Here is a 22,630-nt window from a genome sequence, read left to right as displayed (position 1 = left end):
AGCTGCAGATTCTTAAAGCCAGGTCCTAAACTGCATTCAGTACGTATATACGTTTCGGAACGTTCATCTGCAAAGATGATTTGTAAAACAAACCTACTTCTTTGACATGTAGAATTCTGAGCCACGTCAGTTCTATTCCAAAAATTAATATCTGCAACCTTTGAGAACGTTTTGCAACTGAACATGGCCCAGATCGGATGGAATCAATATTTGGCTTAGTTTTGGTCGATTATACCAAGCAAGCAAACCATTCATCAGAAAGGAAAGGAGCATAATGTTGTGTAAAATAAATGTCTTATTATTTATTATTGTACATCACTTTAAGTATATTTGACGAAGAATCACGCTCTGAGTTGCTGTGTTCTTGAAGTGAAATTGTCTAAATTATAATGGAAAATTACAATAAAATCTAAGACCCAGAATGATTATGAAAAAGGAAGCGCTATAATGACGACGTCTTATATAATTTTAACTTAAATATTTTGAACTATTAAGTTATCAACGATCTGTGTAAACCATAATACACCTCAGAAGCGGGACATCTATGCAACATCAATATTTAGTTACATAGTCTACTGCTTCATGCTTTTAACTATAAAACCTATTTGCAGAGGGTGACACTTACATGGGAAGAAACATAACTTCCAATCTCCCCAAAAACAACAAAGAAGAATGAGCACTATCTTTCACACAGTCAGGTATTACCCCTTTTTTTATATATAAATCCCAAATCAAGCACTGACAAAATGGAAGATCAGTCTTTTACATTATATCAATTAGTCTGTTTTCTGCAGGGTCAGAGACCATGCGTTTGTTTACTGGTCTGGTGGGTAGTCGATCCACTGCAAAACATTGTCCAGACAGCCTGGACATCTCCTCTGCGCCGAGTGTTAGGTTGGGGAGGCCAATAGGGGGAGGGTGGTGATTGTCAGGGATTGCACAACTGTGAGTGGGAGGAATGTGCCTGCCCCTGGGACCCAGAAATATTTCAGCTGCAGAGAGAGAGAGAGAGAGAGTTGAGGTGGGATAGAGAGGCAGAAAGAAAGGGGGAAATCAAGCAGAAAACAGGGCAGCTCCTCTCTGGTCAGCTTGCTTTGCTGTGTTTGTTTTCCAATGGTTTTCCAAGGCTGTTGTGGTTGAAAATGAATAGGAAAGTATGAACGACTTGGAGCGTTTCCCCAATTTCATTCATCGGTTATAAACCAAAAACAAAACGTTCTAAGTCAAGAGGGATCTGTAACTTTGGGCCGACTTGTCACAGTGAGTTGCTCAGTGTCGGTTAAGCATAAAGGAAAACAGGGAAAATGGGGACAGATTAGGAAGAAAACTTCTGACCCCTGCTAATCTGGCTCTGTGTAATTGGGGTCATGCAAATATTGCTGAGAACTTACTAACATGGTTAGACAGCAGCTTGTTGACTCATGCTAGTTGAGGTTCTGTACTTTGAACTTTGTTAAAATGGAAGAAATTAAGTAATCTATTAGATGTTTCTTTGTATGGCTTCCTCTTTATAACCCCCCAAAGAACAGACTATGAGGATCAGTTAACCCCCTACTGCTTGAATTATTGAAACTTCATGTAAGTGTGTGTGTGTGTGTGTGTGTGTGTGTGTGTGTGTGTGTGTGTGTGTGTGTGTGTGTGTGTGAAAGTAAGAGAGAAAGAGATGCAATACATGACAAAGTCCAGAAGCATCTGTTTGAGTTGTTGCAAAACAGTCATATTTACATTGCAGTGCATAATGTCTCTCTCTATGGAAATGCTTTTATTTGAAAGTGTTTATGGTTCAGTATTGTCAAGTCATATCCTCTTGGTGAAGGCCAAAGCCTTTAAAATGGCATCTGCTTATGTGAAAAAATACCTATGAAATTTAAATGAACAGCCAAGTCAGTGCAGTGGCATGAGTAAATATTGTTAATACCTTTGTCTAAACAGCAAAAGCATAATAATCTGATTCTGATAAATACTGTATACAATCCTTTACTATTGGAAAGCGAGATGGAGTGTTTTACATGAGCTATTTGGAAACAATTAAGCCAGTAAGTCAAAACATTTTATATAAAGTTAATTACATTCAATACAGGTATGGTATTGGAGAGAGAACTGAGTATGTTTCTGTCGAGTTGAAACAGAATCCATAACTCACTTGCCTTTATGAAAAGGGTTCCCATCTATACTTTTCAGACATGCGTGGCCTCCTGCAGTATGCATCAATGTATTAAAATGCAAATCATTTTTAAAAAGACTTTGTCTTCGGTTTTTTTCTCCAAAGTTCTCATGTGAAATAAAATGTAATGTGCTGAATTGCACTGAACCATGTAACCTAATTTCCAATGAATATAAAGACATGCAGTTAAATTGAAGAGGATTAACACAACAAACAAATTACATCTAAGTATGATGAATAACACGAATAATCTTAATTACCAGTACAATAAAAGCAACGATGCTATTGATAAAAGCAATTGTGTGTGTTTGTGCGCGCGCGTGTATGCGCACGCGCGCGTTTGTGTTTGTTGTAATTGTGTCCATGCGCCACTGGGTGAAACTACACTGTCGTACAGCGCTCTCTATCTTTCTCTCCCTCTATTCTCTTGGAATAGGAGAGGCTGGATTCGGGAGAAGGGCCGCCATTATTGGGAAGCTGAAAAAATACACTTAGACACCGTAAAACATTTGGGCAGTCTATGTAATGATTCTCATAGGAAACATAACATCTAGTTGTTTTTTTTTTTATTGAGCATTGCGCAACACTCAACACCGCATATTCTGTGTAGCCTACGCATATGGGCAGCTCTGTGTTTTGGACACAACAAAGGAAATAATAATTGGTCAAAAACAACGTGGTGAATCAAGAGGAAGACCCAACGAAACAACCTTTTCAAACGCCCCCTCTTTCCCAACGAGTACGGACATCCAGTGGACAAGGAACTTAAGTTTTACTACATTTGTCTACCTAACATAGGTGTTTTTCTGTACGTCCAAAGGCAAAAGGAAGAACTCAACATGCAGATGGTACCGAAAACTTCATAGGCTACTTGTGAAAATGGAGACTTGAATTCAAGGAAAAAATATACCAACTGTCTAAAAGGGAAATATAAATATGTATGTGTAGGACTGTTAGAGGAGTACACTTTTCTGTCTTCATTAATTCAATTTTCAAGACATTGGGAGTGCTGTTTTGTTAGTGGCGGCGGAGGACATTCTAAAGAAAGCAGTGAACGAGAGGAGAGAAAGGGAGGAATGCTATGGTATGTACCAGTTAATTTTACCTTTATTTAGCTTAACGATTTAAAAAAACAAAACTGTTAACTGATTATGATGGTGTTCCTTATAACATTTATTTCACTGGTTTAAATAGGTAGTTGGGTGTGAACTGGGCTAATAAAAAGTGAATCTCGTTCAGACATGAAAAAAAAAATGTGCACCAAACGAGTCTGCAATCTTTCTGTGTGGACTGGGGCTTGTCAGGCCGGACCAAGTTCTTCTGGGAGATTGTCTCCTCCTTGCGTAGAACTGTCTAATTTCAACTAATGGGCCCCGTTTTTAAAAAGTTATGTAATTCTGGGATACATTGTCAAAGACTGGGTCATCCGTATCAATAGGGTCAGTGTTCATTTTTTAAAAACAATTAATGTGATTGCCAGAAGGTAGTTTTAGCCAAATTTACTTTGTCTTTTGCAATTGTCACATGTAATGTCCTCAGACCATGCCCAATAGCCTATGTTATGAACAGAGAAAGTATTTTAGACGAATGACAAATAAAAGGAGGTCTAATTGTTGGCTACATTGCATCACCCAACAAGCTGCTGTCATTCCTCTATTGATGAACAATCGTGGACTAGTGGTATGCGAAGGCCTTGTGGACATTTTTGGACGTATAATATTCGTAGTTACTGCGTAATAGGATTTATAGCCTAGTCTATCGTATAAGCGATATATTTAGACCGTTTATTGCTAATCATGATGCAAACATTATCCTACTAGTTAGAGGGAGCAGTGCGAGGTACGTTTTTTAATCCGTCAACATGTTCTGACATTTGTTTCCCACAGTAACTGACATTTTGTGAAGACGTTTTTATAATACTACCATAGAAATGGTTTCAGCTTTATCGATCTAGGCTCTAGATTCCCAATCCCATGAAGTTTCATGTCTTCAGTTGTTTTTGTTTCCAGTGAAGACGGTTTTTGAACTTCACAATTGCATTTTCATGTGGCGGATTGAGAACCATAGAGCTAATTCTTTCTGCGATGTAAGTTCCAACATTGTAGTTCAAAGTGCATTACACGTTGTTGTTTTTAAACAAGTAATAGTTTGATTTTAGAGAGAGTATGTGTTATTTTCATTAGTTTATAGACACGTATTGTGTAGCTTGCACTCACACGAGGACAGTTTCGCTGAGAGGCGTGAAGTCCGCATTGTGGCCACTCCTATGTGGGAGTGCATCGTGCAGGCTATTCAAGATCGCTCAGCGTCGTGTTAATTTGTGATGGTTTCTTCTACAAATGTGAAGGGGCGCTGACGTGTTGACAAACAGCCACGGTTTGTTTGTTTCCATGTTCTCTATTCCGTCAATTCTGTCAATTTAATTATCGTAATGTCCGCCTGTTCTCACTTAAGACATGTCTTGATTTACGAGTTGTGGTGTCTGGTGTTGGGCCAATATATTTTATATCGTTTTGTAACCAGTGTCTTTGCATAGTGTTTAAATACCCTGACGACTGAGTCCAGCCTGAATGTCTCATCGTTCACCCGCCTTGCTTGTTATAAGGGGATTTCATTCGTTTCAAGGAAGCCAGAAGGCTATGCAACATACAGGCCTGAGCGTTTTAGGAATTTAGTGACCGCTGATAACTGAGTTGAAACGAGTCCACCGTCCTTCGCTAACGTCACGTATTCGTTTGTGTCTAACAACATGAAAAGTCAAACAAACCATACAACTCAAAAATAACAAAAAATATGATTAGAGTTGTGCGATTTGTTTGCCTTTGCGGTCAGCTTTAAAACATAATAATAACATTTCACTGATTTGATCAGAGGAGCAATTTCTCAACGACAGCACACCTCTTCATCTCGTTGAGCGGCCATGGGTTTGATGAGGTACGGTATTAGCTTTCTATCTAACGCTGATGAATCCACAAGTATGGCAACACCATTATGCTGGGAACAGTCTGCGTGCAGATTGCTGATGGTCAAGCAACATGTACCCTTAAATGTTAAAAGTGGAGGTGGTCTTAATGACTCAGATTCACACACATCCCTTATACACAAGCCGTACCCTTACTTGTGCAGTCACTCCAGAGTGACTAATAAAATAATTCCTTGTCCAGTAGTGCCTGGAGATGTGGGCATGCTCACATTTTGTCAGATATTTTACTAACGATGCCTTGTGTGAGAATTTCAATGTGAAACAGTAGCACGCACTCTGAATGACCTAGAAACATGAATGCCATATTGGTCAAACCAACCTAGGCTATGCTGTTCAAATCTGCTTATACTTTAAATAGATTCATTGATTAATATATTTAGAAATTCTGAGGTTTTTGATTTCTTTGGCCAATAACATTTTGTTAGATCTAAATTGAATGTTATAAGTTCACAACAACACTTGGGCTAGATCCAAGGAACCACTTTTTAAGGTCGGGAAAATAATAAGAAATGCAGAATTCAGTTTATTAAGCCTGTAACGGAAGTGCTTAGGCCCTTATGCTGTTATTTAGTTAGAAATGTTTATGTTGCATAGTTAGCCTTGCATCTGACCAGTAACCCAATGGTTGTTATTTCCAATACAAGAAACGGCATAGTGAAAAATCTGTCGCTGAGCAAGAGCAGTTAAATCTAATTGCTCCCTGGGCGTTGAACATGGCTGCCCCCTGCGTTGGTAGGGGTTGGTTCAAACGTTGAAGAAAAATCTTGTTTGGACCTTTTGTGCAAATTGGCAAATCCCCTATTCTTTCCTGTGTGATAGAGTTGGTAAACGTTAACATATTCTAACCTGACAATGTGAATAATAATGATATCCTTTTGCTCGATATTGGCCACTTTGTAGTGTAACTAGATGTTTTACTTTGTTTTAATACTCCAACCTAAATTTAGAGGGTAATATAAAAAAGAAAATCCTTCCTTATGTACTTTCCTTTTCTAGTGGTTTTGAAAACAACTTTGTCTAGCAGCCTAAGGCATTATCCCAGTTATAATAGCAACCCATGATAATTGCATCTTTAGTTCTCCCCTCTTTGGAGAAAGGGGGGGAGAAAGGTCTAACAGTTCTACGTCTCTGTCCATGAAATCATTCACAGGTATGCTACACAATTGTGCCCATAACATTTTGGATTCTTTGTGCATGTTCCTATCATTTTGCACTCAGATGCACTTTAAATGTTTAAGCTAAGCATACAGGTGTGTTCAATCAGACTTCATTTATATGGCTTTAATACATATTACAAAAAGGGAGTGTTCACAATGCCTGCTGAAAATTGAGAGGTTAAATTATGTGGCATGTAGTTGAGCATGGCCTCCATTGTCCATGTCTTTTAGTGCTACTTAAAAAGAAAAATAATCTGAGTAGAACTGCCACCCAGGGTCTGTGTTGGGAGCCCCTGTTAAGAAAGGAATGCAAGAAGGGTTTGGCCTGCGCTGCGACAGTCTCTGAGAGGAGCCAGAGCAGGGAGTGAGTGAGGGATGGATGGGGCAAGGGAGGGAGGGATGAAGGAAGCTCACATGCCTCCTGTGTGGGGATGGGCAGAGAGGGTGTGCAGCTTTTACTTGGGGTGGGTTTACAAAAGTCTAAAAAGGAAGCAGAAGCCTCGTGATCCTGGATCATTGGTTGTGCCATTGGATATAACTTCCTCTTTGGATAAATTCCTTAACCTGTTCCAGATGGGAGAGGGAAGGTAAACATGTTCTTTCTTCTGATGTTGGTCTATGATGGCCATATTGAAAAATCAATTTCTCGATAAATTCACTGAATTGATGTGATCCTATGTCATGTCAGATTAGTTTGCATCACAGTTTTTGCGTATTTGTCCTTTATTTCAAGTAGTCTGAATGTTTTAGCTGTCTACTGCCCCACTCACATTCACCCACAAAAGCAAAACATTTACATTTGAACATATTTTTCTAGTATAAGCTACCTATTGCAATAAACAATAAGGGAGTCGTCTACTTTATAACATTCACCCTGTTATATGGGACTAATATTGATGGCCAACAGTCTTTGTGATCTGTGTTCATCGGACACTGCAACTAAAAAAACATGTATTAATCTCATAGAAACCCAGCAGCATAGAGGAATAGTATGGTTGAATTCTAAAAACCCCTTTAGCTAAGGAACCATTCTGTCATCCGAGCACCTACATCCTAGGGTTGCAAATGGATTTAATAAATGTTTTGGGACAAGGAAATCTGTAACTGTGATCACGTCCAACGTGGCTTGTTTAGACGCTTTTCCACTGAACTGATCTGAAACCCTCCCTGGTTTGTCTGTCATCTGTCCTGTCTCTGCTTCCAGGTTATGTATTAGCAGTCAGGAGCTCATTTTCTCTGCGTTATTGGTCCCTTTACACTGCAGTCACACCTCACCAGGGTGCCTCCTCCCTCGCTAATAGCTTTGCCATTTGCCCGAGCAGAAGGCCCTCTGTTCCGGTGCTTTTTCTTGCCCCTTCCTGGGCCACATGTTGTGTTGCAGGTCCCTTGTCTGCCTCCTGAACCGCATTGGTAGGCCCAGGCCAGGTCGGGCACTGGGTCTGTGCCATTTTAATGTTCTAATTAGGGCGAGTTTCTTTGGGAAGGTCTCGTCGCTTGGTTCAGAGGAGAGGTCCTCAGCCTTTCCCTGAGCGAGGACACTTGTATTTATCATCCTGTTTATTAACAGGCCACACGATACAGCTTTAATATATTCTGGATGACAAGCTGCCGAGCAAAATAATTTGAAAGATGTCTTATCAACCAGTAACATGTCTTCAATGTCCTTTGCTCTGTGTGCAGTTACTCGTCAAGGCCCTACATCTTACAGAAAGCCATTCATCTATGTTTGAAGTTTTGCATGTATTGATTTTCAACCAACTATTATTTGGCAACAGGTTGAAACACAGATGAAACATTAATGACCTGGGGATAGATTAGATTATTATAATTTTTTTTTGTTGCCTGAAGCGTGTCTTCTATATTTGGTTTTTCTGCATAATTTTGAATGTTGAGTTTTAGTTAAATAATCAAGTCAAATGTTATTTATAGAGCACAGTTCTTACAAAAAAACGCAGTTAAGCCATAATGAGATTACCCTTTGCTGCAGATATGGTGGAAGGCTAACTATTCTCTTATCTTAATATTGTCTTAAAAAGTTCCTGATTGACATCAACTTTGTTTCATTTCTGATTCTTCTGAAGCAAAGCAGTTTAGGACCGGCTGCAACAGAAATTATTTTGTCCAACATATCTGAAGGACATCAGTTTGACTGGTTTTACAGACTTTAAACACCTTTTTTGCTTAACCGTATAACTTGCATGGCATTTACGTTCAGTTAGGCCTATCACAACTTGGCACATCTTTCCTAACGTTTTCCTTCGCCGTCTGTCTTCTTTGAGCGGCTCCACATAACCAGCGGTTTAGAGCTGCGCGCTCGCTCTGGCCATCAGTTTTAAGGTCTATATAGGCTCTATGTGTGCAGCTTCTTGTAATCAACTTTACAAACAAACAGCTTCAGGATGTATACATTTTAAGTAGATTATTTAAACTCGTAATGAGCATTATTACTGTGTTGTTTCAACTTAGATAAGCAGGGGCGGCCCTACTTTATTGCTGTGTTGTGTAGCTGTCGAGAAAAGCGAATTGTGTACAACTAAAACAGCCTCCAGTACACAAACTGCTGAAGGGTGGGTTTTAAACTGGCCCACTGCTCTTTCAGCGAAAACTCTTCTCTCTCTGTCTCTCCTCTCTCCTGTCCCCTCTGTCAAAAAAGAGTAAAAAGCCTCAAAATATATAAAAAAAAGAAAAAAGGGTGGGCGAGGTACAATGTTCCCTCTAATCTTTTTGGTGACTGAGCAAATGTCTGTTCTCCTGAGCGGAAACTTTAACGTTGTGAATATTCTGCAACTTCCTACGCACAATTATAGTGAATACTGAGTCTGTATCAACGTTAAGTTACAGAGTAGCCAATAGGCCTTTATGGCAATTTGATCATCATTGTGGTGTATATGAGTGCCCAACAAACTAAACCAGTGGAACAAATCATCTAGAAATAACTGACAATGCAGCCTTACATTCAATTAAGTATTTTTACATTAAATCCTGACATTCATAATTTTGTACTATTCATAACAGTGTTTAACACACTGGTCCACCACTTTTACAAGTAAACTGCTAAAACTAAAAATAATTTATATACAGTGGGGATGCAACAGTACAGTGGGCCTGTGGTTCGGTACGTATCGCGGTTTGTGGGTAACAATACTGTTTCGGAATGAATAATGTCATCGTGTTAGAAGTGTTTCCATTTCAGTAGCCGTCAGTGCCAAAGCAATGCTTGCAGGCTGTACTATGTTTACGGTCTTCTTACACTTGTCATGGTGACAGTGTTGCCAACTCCTCAGTAAGGAAAGTCCCTATTGGCTGTCCTAAAAGTCGCTAGAAGTCGCTAATTAGCATAATTTCCCATCAGCATCATGAATGGATTTTTTTTTCTTTTTTAACATACAAAACTCTCGTTGGGGAAAATAATATACATGCGTATTTTCAAATGTTTTCCATGTACAAAAAATAATCACCTGAGCAAAAAAAAACTAAGAACAAATCAAAAAAAAGGGGTGTTATTTAAAGTCAAAATCAAAAGGCTAGAAAAAAAAACAAACATTTAGAGCGACACATAAGATACATTTTCAGTCTGGACGCGGAGGAGTCAACCTCCTCCGCGTGCAGCTCGGACAAACAGCTCGGACAAACTGCTCCTGCTCTGACTGCAGCTCGGACAAACTGCTGTGCGAGGACTGGGCCGCCTGTGAGTGCTTTCAGGTGGGGGAGGGGCCCACGGCGGCACCCGCTGCTCGTTGAGAAGACTAAGAACAAGTCTCCAATAACACCACAAAAAGTCGCTGGATTTGTTGCTAGTCGCTTTTCAGAAAAAAAAGTCGCTAAAGGGGTCTGAAAAGTCGCTATATCTAGTAACAAAATCGCTAAGTTGGCAACACTGGTTGGTGATGAGGTAGATGGCTAGCTAGTACCAAGTTATTCCTAGATACGTAGTGGACATGGGCTGTAAAACCGCAGGTACCATGGGAAAGTGCTAATTCAATCAGAAGATGTTAAACTTTGTTTAGTGTTTGAAATCTGTTGAAGGGAAAGAAAAAGCCCACTGTGTTTTTAGCAAGAAGTCTTTCAAACTTCGCACATTTATGGGAATTATATCTGTGGAATCCCATATGAAGTAGTGAGAAACTCAAAAACCACAGTGTTCTAACAACACTGGGTACTTCAGTCAAATTGGAGTCCTTGTGTATTTTTTGCATGGGGTGTTTTTGTGAAATTGGTCTTAAATTGAATTTGTAACGGCTTTAAAAAAAAGTCTTGAATCTGACTTGCTGAAACATGCTGATACCCTGTGGGGCGCCTTGAGGGAGGTTTCCTACTGTAATGTCATTGCAAATCGTCCATTGGTTGGTTAAGGGGGAGGGGGTTGCTGTCACTACGATTGGCACATTTTGATACTTTGCTATGGAGTAAAGTTGGTCAGCCCTCAGGAGCCCCTTAACAGCCTGGGGCCCCAATCAGTTGCCTGCCTTACCTATTCACAAGCTACACGCCTGGTTTTGTGGATCTGAATCTACAACGTGCATGTGGCCTGCAACACGGGGCATACCTTCATAATACATTTAGAATACTACATAGATTCCACAGCGTGTTTTGGAAATTATAGGGAAAATGACGGCATAACGTACCTCCGCAGTTCATGTGTGCATATTGAACCGTAAGTGGCGTTCCGAGCATGTACTGTTGCATCCCTACTATACAGGGAATTAAACAGTTGTAGTCTGCTCTCTCTTGTTATTGACTTATTTATTATCTTTTTACATAAGACAATTACTTCATCCAGCTGTTAGGGAGTATGCACAATTTCTGTTTAAACTGGATAATTAACTGTCTAGAAAGTTGAATCACTTCACTATCTAGCTCCTTTATATTGAAATTATTTAATGTCCTCCACTTTTTTCATTTTTCTTGGGTGAAATCCAAAAATTTGATATCAACGCGATGGGCGCCATGGTCAGACAGATTAGTTCGCCTTGTTGTTTGAACAACAAGTTTGGTAACTAAATATGACCGCCATAAGAAAATGTTGATTGGGTTTATTTACTTTACCCTTGGTTGATGTTCTTGCGTAATCTTGGTTTCTGTGCGCAACAAAGGGAAGGGGAGAGCCTACATGGATAGTTGTTTGATCAGGACTGATATGTTACTGAACGTAGGATTCTCATGGTAATAACATACGCTGGACAAAAGAAGATTGGAAAAAAGTGTTAAGTGTAAGGTGTTCGGATCACAAAAAGTAAATTGGTGGGACTTAGACCAAATGAAAAGATACTGGAGGAGTGCTTTTCGCCATCAAGCATGGTCGAAGCAATGTGATGGTCTGGGGGTGCTTTGGTGGTGGTGAAGTGGTGGATTTGTCCTGGGTGAAAGGGATCTTTAGGAAGGAAGGTTCTCACTTCATTTTGTAATGCCATGCCCTGTGGACAGCGCTTGATTGGAGCCAAGTTCCTCCTACAACAGGACAATGACCCAAAGCACAGCTCCAAATTATGCAATAACTATTTAGGGAGGAGTTGTTCACTGGTATTCTGTCTATAATGTAGTGGCCAGCACAGTCATTAGATCTTTACCCTATTGAGTTGTTTTGGGAGCAGCTTGACAGTATGGTACGTATGAAATGCCCATCAAGCCAATCCAACTTGTGGGAGGTTCTTCAGGAAACATCAGGTGAAATATATTCAGATTCCCTAAAAAAATAAAGCCAACTAGAATGCCAAAGGTCTGCAAGGCTGTAATTGCTGCAAATGGAGGATTCTTTGACTAAAGAAAAGTTTGAAGGACAGTTATTTCATTTAAAAAATAATTTCCTTACCTTGTCAATGATTACATGGATATAAAGTGTATCCCTGTGAATCCCAAACATGTCACAGGGCCTGGTGATGTGCATGATCATAATAGTTTACTTCTTCCCAAGCCAGAAGAGTGCAGCTTAGCTTCTTGCAGCCCAGACTGCTTATTGGCGCTATATTCTCTTTGGAAATTAGTTGGGGCAGCGCTTTCACAGTGCGTGGTCCCGTCAGGCGTGTCTTTTCCTTTAGATGGAACATTGGTGTTTGGGAAGTGCAGTATGTCGAGCATCTCAAATTGAATCACGTTTGTAACGCCGACGGTAGTTGGCGCTTGTGAGCACTTTAAATAGTTAAAATACATGTGTGTATAATGCTCTTGCAATTCTAGCACAACATAATGTGCCTGGTTGTTCTACCTAACATTCTTTGGACCTAAGTATGTTCAAACTTTTTTCAACTGTCAGATGACCTGTAACCACCTGGTTGGTATTGTTGTCAGGTAGAAACAGCAGGCTTCGGACATCGTAGGGCAGCAGTTGAATACCCCTTCGACTTGAATGATGTGGTTAATTAAAACCGACGCCCCCCCCTAACAGAGCCATGCCCGGCCAGTGATATTGTTTTCCGGCAATCACCAATCAATAGGTATACAACATCTATTGTCAGGCCTTTCAGTATAGGCCACCATCAAGCTCTAGCAGGCTCTGTGGCCTGAATACGATGCCGAGGAATCAATGCTGGTTTGAAAAACAAGAGTTGGTGTAAGGGCAAGAAAGACCAAGCAGCCACACCAGCGCCGCTGGACCCTTAACTCTATCCACCTGTTACCATGGCGCTGCTTGTAGTCGTCTTTCACAGACCGCGGCTCCACAAACCGCCTGGCGTCTGAATGAAATGGCCGATTTTCACCTGCTTATGGACACATCTCCCATCTCACGGTGGTTGCCGGCCAAAGGAGACGCTATGTTCTGTGGAAGTGTCTCACAAGAACCCGGGCACTGAAGTGTGGATTCCCAGATCAGCCCTGTCTCTTACCAGGAAGTATGTACTGTATGTTTGACTGAGAGTGGAAGCCTGTGTTTGATAGAGAAAGGAACTAATTATAGGCAGCAGCTTTAGAATGTGTGGGCCAGATTACAGTGGCTCTCTTCTGAATGGCTTCCTTGTTTGAAACCCCAAGTATAAGGCAGGGGAATGGCATTATGGGACGATTGTATCTGAATTTCCGTTAGAAAGTGTGCTTGAGTTGAACTGGTGTTCTCTCCGTGTTTTTTGTTTTTACCCGGCCTCATTGCCAATTCATGATGAAGATAGCTTGTTACTAAGGACTCTGAAGCCCCTTGTGCTGTCCCACTGTCAGTTTCTATCCCTTCTTTAGATTGTGTCGGGGGGGTAGACTTCGAAGAGAAGTGATCCTAGTGTGGCCTGGAGGACAATAGTCAGTTTTATTCGGTTCAACATTGACTGTCCTGCAGAAATCTGAACCTAATCCTTCCTAGTGTCCACCGATAAGTTTGTCAGATGTTTCATAGGCAAATTAATAAATATGTAAGTGTAGGAATGGTTTATTCCTTTGGATTATAAATCACCCACCACTCCCTGAAACGCACACCCAGTACATGCTTCTTTTGCACAGCTTTTGGTGAGATTTTATGTGAAGGTGAAGGGTGGTTATGGGCCTTTGTGATGGCAGTTTGAATTCCCCGCTATGTCCCTGTGTGGGACAAGAGGATTGTGGTCTTTGGATAAATGGTGAACATTGAGATGAAGGCCCAGGATGTGGACCACTGTGGAACCTTGCTGTGGCCGTGGAAACGAGAAATTAATTGCAGTGGCCGGGGAAACAAGATACAAAAATAACAGGAATAGAGCAGATAGCGGGTTAAAGAAGAGATTGCGAACAAAATGAGCAAGAGGATAAAGCAGATGGAATAGGGAGGAATTTAGGATGTGTTTAGGAAGAAAAGAGGAATTAATATAGTGAAGACCTGTACATATACATCAGGTGTACCGTTGCACTGGAAGTTATTTATTTCAGTGAAGATGTAATCGCATTGGCACCTTAACGAGTGAAGTCTCTGGTGCAAAACATCGCTTACAAACACAAAAGGTTCAAACTTATTTCTCCGTAATTACAGTACATACACATAACCAGAAATTAGAAATACATTTTGTCTATCTTCATTTGCTACAAAGTTACAGAAACAAGTTGAGGAAAAAGTAACCTAAGATAGTCTTACTATCTTCTGAAACAATATATTTCTCCTCTGTTGAATAAAAAATTTAGTGTTTTGCAATCTTCCAAAATAAATGTGATCTCTGTACTCCATGCACTGCAGACACTTGTCCAACCAGGACCAGAAGGAGATTGTGTGAAAAGGATGTACGTCTTAATAGGTTTTGATTTGTACAGAGGGCTTAAGAGGGAAAGAGTGAGACGAAGACGAAGTGACTGACTGGGAGAGCGAGAGTCAGTACAGGTTCACCAAGCTGTCCTAATGACGCAAGGCACGGCTGGGCCTCCTGGCTGTTTCTGGTGTGTCTACTCTGGGGTCTGTGCTAAGGGGTCTGCAGTCATCGGCAACCCTACTCACTGGCTATTGGCCACAGGGGCATTCTATGACTCCTTCGGCTGAAGATATGAGTAATGCTGGCGAATTAGACGAGGCCTCTGGAGTGCAGTGGGCGGGATTAGACATGCACACCTTTCAATGGGAGCTCTCTAATGCCCCCCCCCCCCCGGCCCCACACACACACACACACACACACACAGCAGTAAATGATTGGCAGCCAGTGCAGCCGATGGTACATTTTGAAGAGTGTATATGAGTGCAGCTCCAGTGTGTCTTAGTGGGGCACTGGAGCCTCTGTCCGTCTGGGGCTGTGAGGGACTGTGAGTCAGCGGTTTTACCTCAGGCACTTTGTGTCTGAGAGGCTGGAGACTAACACAGTGGAGTGAGGGCTCATGGGAAGAGCTCTCCGCCAGAGGAGCACTAAAGAATTCCACCCACGCACATTTTTCAGGCTAACCTGGAGCTTGTGTATGTTTTGTGTGTGTGTATGTTTTGTGTGTGTGTATGTTTTGTGTGTGTCTTTGTGTGTGTGTGCGCGTGCGTGCGTCAACTGCAATGTGCATAAATGAATCTGTCTGGTTGTAGCCAGTGTCAGCATCAGACTGCTCTGAGAGAGATAAAAAGTATTTTAAAACAAAAAACACAAGTGCAGCGTTAGAAAAGCATTACAGTGCCCATTCTGGTCAAACATCTACCCATTTCGCTGAATGTATCCTTTATCTCGTAGTCAGTGTGTTTTGTTTCTGTGCGTGTGTCTGCGTGTGTGTGTGTGTGAAGATGGAGGCCTCTGTAGTATTATTTTATTTATCCAGTTCACTCCATCCATTTCCTGTGTGTGGGTAGCTCTGTCATGTTTTTCTATGACTCTCACTGGAGAGTCTCCCCCACTGTGTCCTTACTTGCCTACAGGAAGACTACTCATTGTGCCCGGTGGTGGTTGGGGGGGGGGGATCAGGACAAGGCCATGGGAGGCTGTTAAGAACATGGCTTCTGGGTGTGGAATGGGGCCCCAGGTTCTGGGTTTAGACTTGGTTGCTCTGGTGAGTGTTGTGTACTCCACATGTGTTTGACTAGATCCCGAGTCAATAGCAGTGTACTAGAACATGACCTTTTGTGATGTTTAGTTTGTATTATCTGCAACAAGCATCTGCGAGAATCCGGCAAATCCGGCTGTGCGTTCGTTTTGTCCCTCACCTCGCTGCACCTGCGAGAACGAAGGAGAAAGCTGTTCTGTTTCCACCATATTCTAATTAAAGATTGCCAGGTTTAATCACAGACTTAAACTACCAGGAGAGAATTTGAAAATAAATCCCAGAGATGACTTGGCAAAAGCCAGTCTTCCTGCCTCTCTCTTTGCCGTGTCTCCATACTTTCGTGGCCGTCTCATCAGTGTACTGGTGCCGCATTCGTGTCTGCAGTGCAATGATCCCAGCGTGTTAGTCTGGTGGGCCAGTTTGGGATTTCTTGTGACCACTGACCGACTACTAGGTTGGCCTTTACCAGCTCCTTATTAGCCAATTGCATTCTTGGTGTAGAGGGAGGAGGGTTGAGGGCCGATGGCCTAAATTAACCCGGCATAAAAGGCGTTAAAGAAGAACCTGAAACTCGAACCCACACATACTGATCTTGACTCTGCGTGGATTCTTCTGACCTGGACGAGGAGTTAAAGATGGAGTGTTGCTGGGCTGGCATCAGAACGGACCTGTTGGTCACGCGTTGCCGGGCCTGCACGGGCCGTTTGTTTTCGTCCGAAAGCAGAAGTTTACTTTTTAATAAATTTTAGCGGACATTCTTTTCCAGGGTGTATTAAAGTTAGTACAAACACTCAAAGATAGCAAGGTGGACAACCATGCAACTAATAGGTGTTGGTACATAAACTTGTGGCTTTTCCGTTCTCCATACAAACTGACCCCTCCAGTTGTTCGTGACCTCAGAGACGCACTATAACACGTTTGGTTGCAGCACACACAACTTCAAATATATGCAGGCAAAAATATCATTTTAGCTGTATGTGGTGACGTGTGGCGATCCATTTCTAACTGGAAGCTCGCTCAAGGCACTTTAACTTCTGCAAATAATTACCCAGGTAGCGATTGCTTTTCCTCCAGTGGGTAAGCACTAACTCTGAAAAGCTGGATTTCTACAGCGATCATAATAAATACAACCACATAGCCCGGATAACATAGGTATCAATCCATTACACACACACATACAGACGCACGCGCAAACACGTGCACACACTCAGACACACACACTCACATAGCACTGCTATGCCATGGACCCACTTCACCTCCCACCACCCTGTTCCAGCCTATTTCTCACAGTTGTTATGGTCATTACACGGCCGGGTGACAGTGGACATCATATCCTCTTTAAGGTGAGAAGATAAGGTGGATGTTCACAGCCATTTGTTATCATGGCAGCTGACACGTCCACATCCCTATCTGGTCTGGTTCCAGGGAAGATGACTAAGCGTTAGAGGGCCACTGCTTAAGATGGCTGGGCCTGGCGTTATCGATCGGCTGTCATCCCGCCACCACTTAGCTAATGATGTCTGCGCTTGAGCCGCGCAGCTGGGAAAAACGGCCATAAAAGCGTGAGCGCCACGGCTGGAAGATGGATGAGGTGCTCCCAAGACAGGAGTCAGTGACGCTCTGCTACGCATGCTTCATATGGCGTCTCTCTTTGACTGTCTTTCCCTCTGGCTTTGCCTCTGTCCCTCTGGCCAACCTGTGCAAATGACCTCTGTTAGAAATTCTTGTCTTCCCACCCCTCCCCATCTAGTTTTTAATTTATTTTTTGTTCAAGAATGCATTTAGATTTTTGAGTGATAGCTGTTTGATTTTGAAAGCACTGTCCATTCAGTTACGGGTATCGAACCCATTGATAACCCAAAGGATGTTGGGTTTTGAAGTCTCTCCACAAGACCATTGTTGTAGGTTGGCTGTGATGTTTTCCGGGTGACGTGGCCGATCTGTTGGAAACACTGTCTACTTGCCCGCATTTCCCAGGATGCCGAAGGGCTTGGAGATTATGTTCCGCAATGTTGAATGTCATGTATGTCATAAACCATTGCTGAGGAAGAATGAAGATATTCCTGTGGGTCTTATTGTTTTGAGATGGTTAGGGGAGCTGTTTAGAGTGCCGTGTGGGTAAACAGGTGGCCTCATCAGACAATCAGGTAAAAGGTTGTTTGGAATGTGGTCGGTCCGGTTGCATGAGATGGATTTGTTGGTGTTCTATTTCATCATGTGACTGACTGTTTGAGTGGTCTGATGGTGTTTTGAGGAGGAGAGCTGGAGCTCTGTCATTGTCATCTGCATGGGGCGTTGTCATAAACATGTCTTTAGAAGCAGGTTTTCCCCTTCCTTTTGTTGACATTACTTGCTCAGTCTAGGTAAGTTCTGCACATTCTGCCATGCTCACCAAAAGAATGTCCCACTGTGTTGCCAAACGGTTTCCCTTTGCTCTCTCGGACTCATAGAATTCATAGAAGACATGGGGGGGTGGGGGACTGATTATACACAAACGTACAGGGGTTTTATTATACTGGTGAAGACATTTTGGGGAAATAAATACAAATGACACCTGCTCAAAATATTATTTTCCCTAACTATTTCCTGTTCTTGTGAGGACTTTCTGGTCCTAACAAGTAAATGGAAACAGTCTGGATACTCTGCACAGTCTAACGGATTGCGGAGGGAACTTCAGTGTGTGGTGTACTGGGATGGCACACAGAAATAACATCTCTATCAAATCCTATCTGGATGTGTTTTGTAAAGAGCTTTTCTAAATTCAACTTGTGGAGAGATAGGCCGGCTAGGATGTCAGTCCATCCTTCCCTGGGGCCTGCCTTGCCTGATTGGCTAGGGGAGATGAGAGGGATGTTTCCCCCCCCCATCTAATCTGATGGCAGATCGGGACTGCTGGGCTTCAGCAGAATGGCTTTAGTAAATTACTCTTCCATGGAAAGGCAAATCCTCCCTATCACATGCAAGCTTTTTCTCCATCTTTCTCCCCTCTCCAAGTCCTGCTCTCCCCCTCTGTCTATCTTTTTCTCCCTCTTCTCTACCCCACTAGTCAGACTCTGACATTATCTCCATCTCATTCTTGTCTTTTGCTCTTTTCCTTTCTCCTCTCTGCCTCTAGCTTAGTCTTTATCTCCATCTCATTCTAATCTCTCGCACTCGCTCTCTCTTTTACACTCACTTACACACACACACACACACACACACACACACACACACACACACACACACACACACACACACACACACACACACACACACAGGAAACATGCTATCTTGCTAAATAATATGCTAACTAAGCCTTGTCATCAGAACAACTGTCTGTAACTGCTGAGTGACTGTTAACAGGACAGACCGGTTTTCAGAAGGGCAGCCAGGTTTCGTGATGTGCTGCTCTTCTAAGGAGGGGTTGTGTGAGTGTGTTAACTTGGTATCTGGTCTCCAGGAGGGAATGAGGCCTGGCGTGGCTGACATGCTGAACTGAAAACTCCTTTGTTGACCCCTGGATGTCTGAACAGCGTCTTAAAATGGCGCCTGCCACATAAATCTGAGGCGGCAGTAGCTCCGGGGGTGAATCACCACAGCTGACATAAGCTGATCAACCCCACTGGCCTGCGGTTGGTTCCCCTCAGCGCTGTTTTAGACTGCTACCACACGGCTAATTACAGGCGGTGCTGACCGAGGTCTCTGGTTGCCACCTGGGCCGTGGAACAAACACTCGAATGGCGTGTCCCCCACACGTCACGTGTTAACCGCTGTTGCTGTCAGTGGCGTCTCTGAGTTACTGTGGACGTCCGGGCTGGGTCTGTCTTCAGAGCGGACAGCGACTTCAGCCTAAAGGAGACGTTTTAATGGACTTACTGCTCTTCTTCCTGGTAACGGGTAGGTTCTGAGGGGCGACCCGCCACGTTGAACCCATCCACGCCCCCTGGTGTCTTGTCAAAGTGTTGGCCTGCTCTGCTGCAGCCACCGCTACTGCCTGATTAGGTAATCTCCTTGGCATATAAAGGACACGCGGAAGGAATTTGTGTAGTTCGCCACCGCAAGAAACGGAATGGAGGGGAAATCTTTTGAGCAGGTTGACAGATAAGGCTCTTCTCCTGTCTGTGTGGCGGTTTTAAGCCATGTTAAGCTGCTTAATTAGTCATAATCTACAAGCCCCAGACTGAGGCGGAACTAATGAAGTTAAAAGACGCAAATCCCATCCCACCATCGCCGCCACCCGCCCATGCTCCTGCCCGCACGCCAGCTCCATGGGATTGGACATGACTGGAGGGAGAGGTGGACCACATGCGGGAGGAAGAGGGGAAAATGGCGAGAGAGGGGTACAGGGACGGGTGGAGTTAGTGGATAGAATGTTTAAGTGAAGAGGGGTTGCTATCCTGACTCAGAGATGGTCATGGTTTTGATAGGATGGTACTGTAGTTTGTGGGTGTGTGTAGTGCTGAATTATTTTCCCCCTGGGTGCTGTGTCTGTTCAGTTCCGGCCCCTTGTCCGTGGAGTGACACACTTCCTGTCTGACACTCAGGCTGCTCTTATTGCCCTTTAACATTTGACCCCGGGCTGCTCCCTCTGTCCTTCAGCCTAACTAGGCAGAGTGTCTGTCCACGGATCCATGTCTCTAGTGTTTGCCAAAAGGGCCAGATCTCTCGCGGGGGGGCATTTCACAGTTTTGTTAAGAAACCTTCAACAAGCTCTACCAGAATTGAGGACTTAGTTTATGAGTTGATTCAGGTGTTCTTGGCCGGGAGTACATTTTAAACACGACAGGTGGTCCCCAGACAAGGTTTGTATTATCCAAAGCTGCATACCTCAAAGAGGCTATGGTGGGGAAATGTAAAATGACAACCTCGGCTGAAACACATTGTTTTCCTGTCTTTTTCTAACTTCGCTGGTGTTCTAAGGGTAAAATAATTTAATATCAGAGTAGTGGCATCTGCTTTTACTACAGATCTACCTTAACAGTCCGAGGGACATGTCTGTATTTGTGTTTTGTCATCAGCAATTATGCAGATGTTTATTAATGCGAAATTTCTCAGGTTGCTTTTCTCCTCTCTATCTCTCCTCAGTCTCCTCTGTCTTGTTGTATGTCTTCTACAAGAGAAGTCACCCTTTCACGCTTCTCTGCCATACACTGCCTATTCAGCTCTCTCCTCCTCCCCTCTGTCTCCCTGCCTTGTTTGCCACCTCCCTCTGGCTCCTGCCCTCGTTCTCTCGCTCCTCATCTTCAGGATGTAGACCATTTCTGCCTTCTTGCGATATAACACATCCGCTCTGCGAAGCACACAGGGCTGCTGTATTGTGGTCTTGCTTGATTAGCCTCATCGGTGCGGTGCGATGCTGGGGGCTGTTAGTTTCGGTGGTGAAAGTGCCGTTCCAGTGAGAGGAGAGCAGAGAGTGGAGCAGTGACCTCTACTCCTGCGCAGGAGGAAGATAGATGTGTGTTAACAAATGCTTAGGCGAACAGAAGCCATATTCCATAAACACCTGGTAGCCGACACCTTCCCTTTTATTCTGTGTGCGTGTGCGTGTGCGTGTGCGTGTGGGGTTTATCAGATAACACCCTTAATGCATGTTAATGTGCACACCCTCAAACACATGCACACACATTCTCACATAGACGCTGAGACTGAATGCCTGCAGTGCAGTAAGACATGCATGGCGAGTTTTAATAGCTATTCTGCCAAAACCGGAGGGGAGCGGGGGGGGGGGGGGGTCTGTGAACTATACAAACAGACATGGATTATAGTCCAGTTCTTGACCAAGCGTGACCGAAAGGTAACCTTTGAACACCTTCCCCTTTGCAAACACACAACCAGCACCTTCACCAATCCGACCCGACAAGTCCGGATTAACAACCTCCCCCGCACACACGCCTGCACGTACCGACTAAGCGTGGTTTACATTCAAAAAGCCACCCACGCTACTGTTGAGTGTTAATCTGTGACTAACCTACCGCACAACCTAACCGCTAACCTAACTTTACCCAAAACCTAACTTCAGGTTCCTACTGTGAAGGGTAGATGGTGGCTGGTATTGACTAGGTGTGTTTCAGGTTCCTACTGTGAAGGGTAGATGGCTGGTATTGACTAGGTGTGTTTCAGGTTCCTACTGTGAAGGGTAGATGGCTGGTATTGACTAGGTGTGTTTCATGTTCCTACTGTGAAGGGTAGATGGTGGCTGGTATTGACTAGGTGTGTTTCAGGTTCCTACTGTGAAGGGTAGATGGTGGCTGGTATTGACTAGGTGTGTTTCAGGTTCCTACTGTGAAGGGTAGATGGTGGCTGGTATTGACTAGGTGTGTTTCATGTTCCTACTGTGAAGGGTAGATGGTGGCTGGTATTGACTAGGTGTGTTTCATGTTCCTACTGTGAAGGGTAGATGGTGGCTGGTATTGACTAGGTGTGTTTCATGTTCCTACTGTGAAGGGTAGATGGTGGCTGGTATTGACTAGGTGTGTTTCAGGTTCCTACTGTGAAGGGTAGACGGTGGCTGGTATTGACCAGGTGTGTTTCAGGTTCCTACTGTGAAGGGTAGACGGTGGCTGGTATTAATCAGGTGTGTTTCAGGTTCCTACTGTGAAGGGTAGACGGTGGCTGGTATTGACCAGGTGTGTTTCAGGTTCCTACTGTGAAGGGTAGACGGTGGCTGGTATTGACTAGGTGTGTTTCAGGTTCCTACTGTGAAGGGTAGACGGTGGCTGGTATTGACCAGGTGTGTTTCAGGTTCCTACTGTGAAGGGTAGACGGTGGCTGGTATTAATCAGGTGTGTTTCAGGTTCCTACTGTGAAGGGTAGACGGTGGCTGGTATTGACCAGGTGTGTTTCAGGTTCCTACTGTGAAGGGTAGACGGTGGCTGGTATTGACTAGGTGTGTTTCAGGTTCCTACTGTGAAGGGTAGACGGTGGCTGGTATTGACCAGGTGTGTTTCAGGTTCC

The 22,630-nt window shown here is 43.3% G+C and overlaps 1 protein-coding gene across 3 annotated transcripts in view; it reads left to right on the top strand.

Annotated features, from left to right (window-relative positions):
* Window positions 1-2,551: 2,551 nt before the first annotated feature.
* arhgap35a (Rho GTPase activating protein 35a) overlaps window positions 2,552-22,630 on the top strand; it is a 69,901-nt gene continuing 49,822 nt past the window's right edge. For 2 of the 3 annotated variants that reach the window (XR_003782328.2, XM_010872801.5), the window contains exon 1: window positions 2,552-3,248. The gene's annotated coding sequence lies outside the window, so the exon portion shown is untranslated. Of the gene's footprint in view, window positions 3,249-4,437; window positions 4,541-22,630 lie in introns of those variants that run through there. The other variant, XM_029122929.2, reaches the window with a different exon arrangement.

This window comes from Esox lucius, chromosome 1, assembly GCF_011004845.1.
Source record: "Esox lucius isolate fEsoLuc1 chromosome 1, fEsoLuc1.pri, whole genome shotgun sequence".
NCBI lineage: Eukaryota > Metazoa > Chordata > Actinopteri > Esociformes > Esocidae > Esox > Esox lucius.
This window is presented reverse-complemented; position numbering and strand designations above follow the sequence as displayed.